This window comes from Fringilla coelebs (genome assembly GCF_963513975.1).
Source record: "Fringilla coelebs genome assembly, chromosome: Z".
NCBI classification, from domain to species: domain Eukaryota; kingdom Metazoa; phylum Chordata; class Aves; order Passeriformes; family Fringillidae; genus Fringilla; species Fringilla coelebs.
The window spans coordinates 47,112,127-47,120,456 of record NC_140031.1 but is presented as its reverse complement, the minus strand read 5'-3'; the positions used below and the strand labels follow the sequence as shown (position 1 = coordinate 47,120,456).

Genomic DNA, 8,330 nt, shown 5'->3' with positions numbered 1-8,330 from the left:
AGACTAGCTCTCCAAGAGATTATAATATCTTCTGCTCCAAAGAAGAAAAGTATTTCACTTGCTCCTTCCTTAGGTATTGCAGAAAATACCAAAATATGTTGCCCAGAGAGGCTGTAGATGTCCCAGCCTTGGAAACATTCGTGGTCAGGCTGGACAGGGATCTGAGCAACCTCATCTGTTTGAAGATGTCCCTGCTTATTGCAGAGGGGCTTGGACTAGATGGCCTTTAAGGGCTTCTTCCTACCCAAACTATTGCACAGAGAGCAAAAATCCAAGGCTGCTGCTCCGGGTCATTACAGAGAGAGCAGCTGTAGTGACTGATTAAAAATGTTTCTTCCACATAGACCTGCCTGTCCATGGCTCTAGTTTGTTGAATTTTTACCATCAGTCATGACTGGGATATAAGAGGTGATGAAACATTTCAGCTGCACACAAAGCATGTGGCAGTTTTCAGATGTCCTTGGGACATGAACACCTCACAACCATCGTGTGCAGGCAGAACCATGAGAGCATTTGCACGATGCAGGTTGTCAGCAGTCATCTGACCAACTCCAGAGAGCTTTTCAAGGGAGGAAGAGAGACTGTATCCTTGAAATCAAACCCAGGTGCTTCTCCCTACGTAAGTACAAAGTGTTGGGACCACTTGTGGCGATCACTGTTTTACTGTAGGCCAATGCAACACAGTTCCCAGGTATTTCTGAAGACGCCTGAAACATCTAACATGAAAAATTTTTTTGTCTTTTCTTTTTACAAACTCCTAAGTGATCAAAATGGAAAGCTGGGAGTGTTTCCACTCCCAGTGAGATCTACCAGTACTGGAGTAAAACCCCGACATCTAGATGCCGGTACCCGCCTGGTCCCGCTTAGCGTGGCCAGCGGTCCACGGCCTCTCTCGTGACTTTATTCCGACAGAGCTCCTCCAAACCCGGGTTTCAGGGCAGCGCCCCGACAGCCCTGGCCTGCCCTGCCCGCCAGCCGCCGGCTCGGCTCGGCTCGGCTCGGCCCGGCCCGGCCCGGCTCGGCTCGGCTCGGCTCGGCCCGGCCCGGCTCGGCTCGGCTCGGCTCGGCTCGGCCCGGCCCGGCCCGGCCCGGCCCGGCTCGGCGCACAGCGGGAGGCCGCAGCCAGGCCGCCGCCCCTCACGCTCCACTTCCGGGCTCCCTGCCGCGCCCCCGGGCGCTGACGTCACCGCACGCGGACCCCGGAAGTGGAGCCAGCAGGGGGCGGGCGGAGCCGCGCGCGGCACTAGGCCTAGGGCGGCCGCGCGCTCCCCGTGACGGCGCGGCGCGCGCCCCGCTCCGCCGGGGACGGCGCCAGCGGCAGCGCCAGGTACGTGCGGCGGCCCGGCCCGGGCAGCGCCGCCGGCGCGGGGCGCGGGGGAGCGGCGGCCGCGGGCCCTCGGGCTGCAGGGGGACGGCCGGCCGCCGCGCCGCCTGTGGCGGGCGAGTCGGGGGTGGTGGCGCCCAGGCGCCTCTCCAGCCCGGCACCGGGATGAAGACTGCGGGTCCGCAGGCGTCCCGTATGCTTGGCGTCAGGCCTGGAGCGACGGCGGGAGCGGACGGGGCGGCGGCGGCTGACCCCGTGCCGTCCGCGCTGCCCACGTGGGCTGCCGGAACGGGTGTAGAAGTACCTGTGTACCCGTGTCACCGGGGGTGCGGGGAAATGGCCACGGTGTCACTAGCCAGGACTGGCCCCCAGACTCTGCCGAGCGCTGCGCTGTGACTGCTGCCGCTCTACGTTGAACAGTTATAATTTTCAATTTTCTACATAAAATCGAAGGGGTTTTTCTTTTTCCGGAATGCATCCTTGTAGTCATTACTGCAGGTTTTGGTGCTGTCAGCTGCTTTTTGCCAAACGAGACTTGCCAGTTTTCCTCGCTGCTTAATGCAAGCTTTCTTTGTAGTCATAAATGATAAAAAGTCATTTGAGCGTGATTCTTCTGACTTTATGCTATAGCTGAGTTTGAGTGATAGTTTTCATTCCAAGTGTTGCTCTTCTAATTACGTGGGATTGAGCACTTCTTTTTAGACTGAAGTTTCTCGTAGTTCTGGCAGCTTAGAGAGGTGCATGAAATACTTGCCATTTCTGAGTTATCCAAATGTAGAGAAATAATTTTCCAGTTTAAATTGTTACTTTTACTTGGTTTTGGTTTGGTAGGGAGAAAACTCAAAATTTGTAATTCTATACCAGGAGAGTTTGGACATCTACAGTCGCTTTCCAAAACCCAGTCTCTTTGCTTTTTCATGAACTGTTGCCTTCGTTTTTCTTTCAAAGATAAATGTTGAAGCTTTTGAGAGAGATTGAACTGCTTTCCTTCCAGATACCTAACTTTTTATGGTGGTGTTAATGAGCCAAGCTGCTCAGGACCACATAAAGACAGCTTGTCACAAAATGTGTCTTCCACTTTACAGTTTTTTTTTGCATTAAGTTTTTGGCTAAAGTATTAAGTTTGCATGAGCAGGTAACAGACCTTCTTCAGGACATACCATCATTGGCAAAAAAAAAAGTGTTATAAAAGCAATAGCAATTGCTACCTAACTGGATACTTTTGATCTTAACGGAGCACTGGTTTGGTGACACTGAAGAGTGGGGTGTTAACAATATTTGCCTTCAAAGGAGAAGAAATACCCAGAATACAGCAGAAAGGTAGTGTCTTTTTAGTAGCCCTTAGTATTTTCTTGGAATCTTTAAGGAGGCAGAGCAGTCTTATGATAGCATTTTGATTAAAAAATGCCCACAGGTTGTTAAAATTCGGTACTTTGTAACTATGTAGGAAAATGTGAAAAAGCTCTTGTGTAGGGGAAACTAAAACTTTTAACAACTGAGGATAGCGGCTTGGGGTGTGTCACAGAGTGCAGTCAATGTGAAAATGCAGAAAGAATGCATATGCTCCTCTGGGTTTAGAATTGACTAAATCTGCTGTTCTGAGTGTTTTAGATATTATTTCACTTTCTTTAAAAAGAGGAAAAAAAAAGATTATTTGCTGACCAGAGTATTGGTCTTCACAGGGTAGCTCCAGATAGAAGCCCCGGGTGATGTCTGTTGCTGAAGTCGCTCCCAGTGCTTACTGCCTGCCTGTCAGCTGGAGGTCTGATGTGCCTGCCACCGCTGGTGTTAGTCTAGGCACTCCCCAGCCTGCCTCAGAACATGGTGGGTTAAGACACATGTAATATTTATTCTGTTTAAGCTGACCTGACTCTTTTTGTCTGCAGTAGGCTAGCAGATGTGGGTAGGCATAGGAATAAGATGAAAACTTCCAGCAGGCCAACAGTACTGAGCAGCTGGAGGCAGACAAGGGCATCATCATTTCAGATGCAGAGCGCACACTCAGACTGCTCTCTTAGTGCAATACCTTTAATTATTCGAGTTTTCTCACCAGTGCCTGGATTTTGTCTGTCTTCTTGAGATTGCCTTTTCAGTGATTGTCGCCAATTATGACTATATTTAAATCTGCAAGTTGATTTGACCATGGTCTTTACTGAATTGCCTTTTATGTACTAGTTAGCAAATGTTTGGGAGAGCTTCTCCTTATAATTACTCAGTGGGAGTTTATCTTTTAGAATCTCTTCTTCTAAGTTCACAACCTTATTTTTTTTCCCCTTGAAGACTCAGCACTGACTCTGGAGGTTTTGCCCATTCCAGGCTCTATAGAAAAAGTCCTGAATACAACTCTATTGCTGGTACTTTGAATCTGACCCACTGTTCCTTTGGGGAACAATGTGCTGTCGTGACTGAGGAGTTTTTTTAATTTACAATAGATTACTGGAATTCTTTGAAGTAAAGCATACATACAAAGAATGAATAGATATCTTTTAAATTTTTTTTCCATAAGCTTACTGAAACACACAATGGACATGAAAACATCCTCTTATGAAATTTAATACTGCTCTGTGTTTTTTGGTACTTTAGAAGGACCTTTTTTCCTCTTTACAGGTATCATTGTACATATATCTACTTAGCTTGCAGATGAGTTTCACAGATTTGTACTGAGTGGAATTCCCAGAGTACAATTTAAAAATAACAATTTGTTATTTTTCATGGTTATTTTCCAGCATTTTATTTGCTGTGTGGACTTTGAGAGCTCGGTATTTAAGTACTCACAGCATTCCTTACAATGTTCTTGTAATGTGACTGAGTTTTAGTGAAAAGATTTGCTCTTAAATCATCCTTACCTTTCTGCTTAACTCATTATCAGTTACTTCTTAGTACACTTGTTTTGGTAGTGATTTTTGTTTTATGCCTGAGTGTTTGTATAAATCAGACTGGGGACAAAAGTTTTTTACCTCCAGCTATAGACCATTCTGTTATAAAAGTGCCCAGGGTGCAGTTTCATAGCTTGTTCACATTAGATCCCTGTTGCTGGAATGGGGAGCACTCCTCTCTGCTTCCTGCCTCATCTTTCCAAGCCAAGCAGAAGATTGGCTGGCTGCACAGTGAGACACATGAAGAAGCAGATCCAGCTGTTACAGAACTAGAGATAGGAAATGCTTCTCATTGTTTTAGCTTGCTCACTGACATGAATGCCATCACAAGTAGTAGTGATAGGACACTGGGCAGTGGCTTAAACTGAAAGAATGCAAGTTTAGATTAGCTACTAGGAATTTTTTACAGCAAGGATGCTGAGACATGAGAGCAGGTTGTCCAGAGAGTCTGTGGGTGCCCCATCCCATGATATAGAAGGCCAGAGAAATGTTTTGGGCAAACTAGTCTTGTGAAAGGTGATGCTGCCCATGGCAGTTCATTGAACTAGATAAACTACAAGGTATCTCAAAACCCAAATACTTTTATGACTCTGTGAGAAATGATGTAGGACTGGAGTGGAGAATCTAGAAGTGGGAGAAGGGCTGAAAGTGTATCATACAGACTATAGCAAATCATGGATCTGCATCCTGAGTCACCTTGTACTTTGACTGAAAGCTTCTCAACCACTTTTCTGACAAGTCTTTCTAGTGAGTTAATTAGTAGTGATACTGCTGGTGGGGCTGGTGGTCTGCTCTATGGTCTGGTCAAGTCTTCACTGCTTTTAATCCTGTTACATTTTCCTGAAGAGTATTGACCTTCATCTGGATGGAACATCTCTGGTACTGTAGTTGTATTCTGTTGAGTGTGTATCCAAAGAGGAAAGATAAATCATGTAAGACTTTTATCAGGCTAATTTTAGGTGTTTCTGCTGTTGTGGTTTCTGTATTCTTCCAGGTTCTGTTGACCAGCAGAAATTCAGGAGACCAGTCTGTGCAAAGCTTGCTCTATAGACATTTGGCTATTGTAGGTATTGATTTTAAATACATAGGTGAAATTAGTATTGTCTTAGCAAAAGCACTATTAGCTGAATCAATATATTTGGTATAGTGGTTAATTTAAGAAACTTTTCTGTCATCAAGCAGTTTATTCTCTGTCATGGTTTAACCCCAGCTGACTACTAAGTATCATACAGTCTGTTAGTCACTCCCTTCCGTTTTCCCTCTGCCCCAGTGGAATGGGGAGTGAATTAAGAAAAAAGGTAAAACTTATGCATTGAGATAAAAGCAGTATAATAACTGAAAGAAAATAAAATATTACTAATGATAATAAATGTAATGAAGAGGAGAGAGAAAGATAGAAAACTCGAGAGACAAGTAATGTGTAGTACAGTTGCTTACCACCTGCTGACTAATACCTAGCCCATCCCTGATGAGCCACCATCCCCCCTTCAGGGTAGTTTCCCCAATTTATATACTGGACATGATGTCCTGTGGTGTGGAATGTATGTCACTTTGGCAAGTTCATATCACCTGTCCTGGCTGTGCTCCCTCTCAGCTTTTTGTGCAGCTACTCACTAGCACAGCATGAGACACAGAAAACTCCTGGACTTGGAGTCCAGGAGTCTCATGCTCTGCTAGTGAGTAGCTGCACAAAAGCATAACTTAACAATAGCCAGACCATCCACCAACATTATTCTCATCCCAAATCCAAAACACAGCTACACTAACCCAGCCAAAATCAGGACACTCAGGCAGGCAAATGAAAGAATTTTCTTTATTGCATGTCTAGAAAGAGAGATGATGATTCAAATAAGAATTAGCTGTACATGTTGTCAATTTTACTGCAAGTTAGCCAGTTGCAGTGTTGCGTGGAAGCAGGTCCATACCTGAAGCAGCAGTAATGTTAGTGCTTGTGTTTTTTGACACTTGTGCATTTTAAGTCAGGCTCATCACACTATATTTTCCCAGTTTCTGCTTTTTTTAGCATTGATAATTATCATTTGGTAGTAAGGAGTTTTACTAAAAATTTCAAGTCAAAGTTTAGCCTAATTTTCCTGTTCTTTTGAGAAGGACATGATGAAAATGTTTTGATTGTATTAAAAATATTCTTGATTACTCTTAAGTACCCCTAAGCAACTCCAAGATGTAGGTAAAAAGTATGAAATTTAATGGGAAGATGGCTTTGGAAATTGTGAACTATTTCCCAAGATAGCTAGTCTGGCTTTGTCTGAATTACAAGCTCCATAAAGTTGCCATTTTCCATTTGTGGTATATCTTTTAAGGTACTTAATTTGAATTCTCTGGACATTTCAGCAACAATACACATATTCTGCTGACCCATAGAGCTTTCACCCATAGTGAAAGCTGCTGGTAGGACATGGCAAAAAGTGGGCTTTCTAGTTTCTTGTCATCCCTTGACTGAGGTATATTTTCTCTTAGGAGTAGGCATAGTCGACCCCCTCATTGTTCTGTTTGAGGCAAAGAGAGGTGGATTATTGTACTTTGGAGCTCTTTTATACTTGTGTCTTAGTTTTTGGAGTAATAACGGCTTGTTTGAGAGTATGGACAAAGTAATTCTGATTGATCATGTTGTCAGAGTGCCAGGTACTCTCCAGCTTGTCTTCAATGCTGTGTTGAAGACCAAACCTAAACAAATAATGTAGGGCTTATAGTTTCTTTTGAAGTTCTGCAGGCCAGGCTTTATAAAGCCTTGAAATGCACGTTTGGGTGGCTGTCACGTTTTGGCATACAATACATGCAAATCTAAGTCTCCTTGTTTAACTTAAGAAGATGGTACACTAGCTTTGCATCCTTCCTTCTTTTTTTAGGTACAACGTGTAGCAAATCTTGAAAACATCTCTTTTTTCCTAACAAATGGGCATCTCGTTCCTCCTGCAGAACATGTGTTACAAACCCACCTCAAGAGGGAAAATGTTAAGTGGGCTAGATTTGAATAAATACAGGCATCACAGTCAAAAGGAAAACTTGAAAGCATTTTAAAGAAGAAATGGGTTTACAGGAGGCCTTGGCAGTGAAAGAGCCATTATATAAAATCATTATTAAAATTTTGGAAATGAGAGATAAATAGATGTGCTCATGCACACAGTCTGTATGTCTTGAATAGTTATCATTGTACTGAAACAATATCTCCCCACTGAAGCATACGATTCAGTCTTGTGAAATAAAGTCTGAATGAAAGGAGAATTCTGTATCTGTATGTTGGTGTCTCCCATGCTGCAGGAGTGTGTTAACGTAGCCTCTCTGCAATGTTATGAGGAAGATCTCAGAACAAGCATAGCCATCAAAATCAAAGCTACTATAAATGCAAACTTGCATTTGATACATGCTGATGAATAAGTCAAAAATTGGTGGAAGTTTCCTTATACTTTATTTTAAATGTTTGCATTTTGGAATAGCAGAATTTGAATTTTGGAAGCATAAACTATTTCCTACCACAGTGATCACTGTTTGAGTACTTCTTTTGTACTCTTTATTTCTTTCTTGGCCATGCTGGCAAATCAGACTAAAAAGTTTTTAGGCAACAGCTGTATCCCTGTTCTGTCACCTCAGTTGCGCCAGGTGGAAATTGATAAATTGAAAGTGTACTCTTAAAAAAAAAAAAAGGAAGGGGAGGCAAAAGCAAGAAAGGAAGGTAGTTTTAACTCAGATCAAGTCTCTGTTTTGGTTTAACTCAGATATGATTCCCTGAACTGGTTCTCTGTGCATTGCTACAAACAGTTCTGTCAGCTGAGGGGGATGGCATGGGTAGGGGGTGGGACTGCTAAAGTCGTTTTGCAAAGATGTGTTTGTGAATATATCTTTTGATTCTAAGACCTGGGGGCAGGAAGGGCCTTTGTTCTGTATTTGCTCTCTGTGAAACAGTGGGGTACTTGTTATCTGCCTGGATGAAGTTGAACATAGCATTCCCTTGGCTTGGATTTAACATTTCTCAGTATAAGAAATTGTCCTCAATTTTTAGAAACTTTGAGCGTGTTCTGATAATAGCAGCATGAAGACTCCAGGTTATTTCACTCTGTGTTATGTCCACTGTGATAATGAAACTTTTATTTCCATCAAGAAGCAATATGTGC

General features: G+C 43.6%; 1 protein-coding gene across 4 annotated transcripts in view; it reads left to right on the top strand.

Annotated features, from left to right (window-relative positions):
- Window positions 1-1,199: 1,199 nt before the first annotated feature.
- Window positions 1,200-8,330, top strand: part of ARB2A (ARB2 cotranscriptional regulator A) — a 257,706-nt gene continuing 250,575 nt past the window's right edge. For 3 of the 4 annotated variants that reach the window (XM_084224921.1, XM_084224918.1, XM_084224920.1), the window contains exons 1-2: window positions 1,200-1,327; window positions 3,007-3,148. The gene's annotated coding sequence lies outside the window, so the exon portion shown is untranslated. The remainder of the gene's footprint in view (window positions 1,328-3,006; window positions 3,149-8,330) is intronic. The other variant, XM_084224919.1, reaches the window with a different exon arrangement.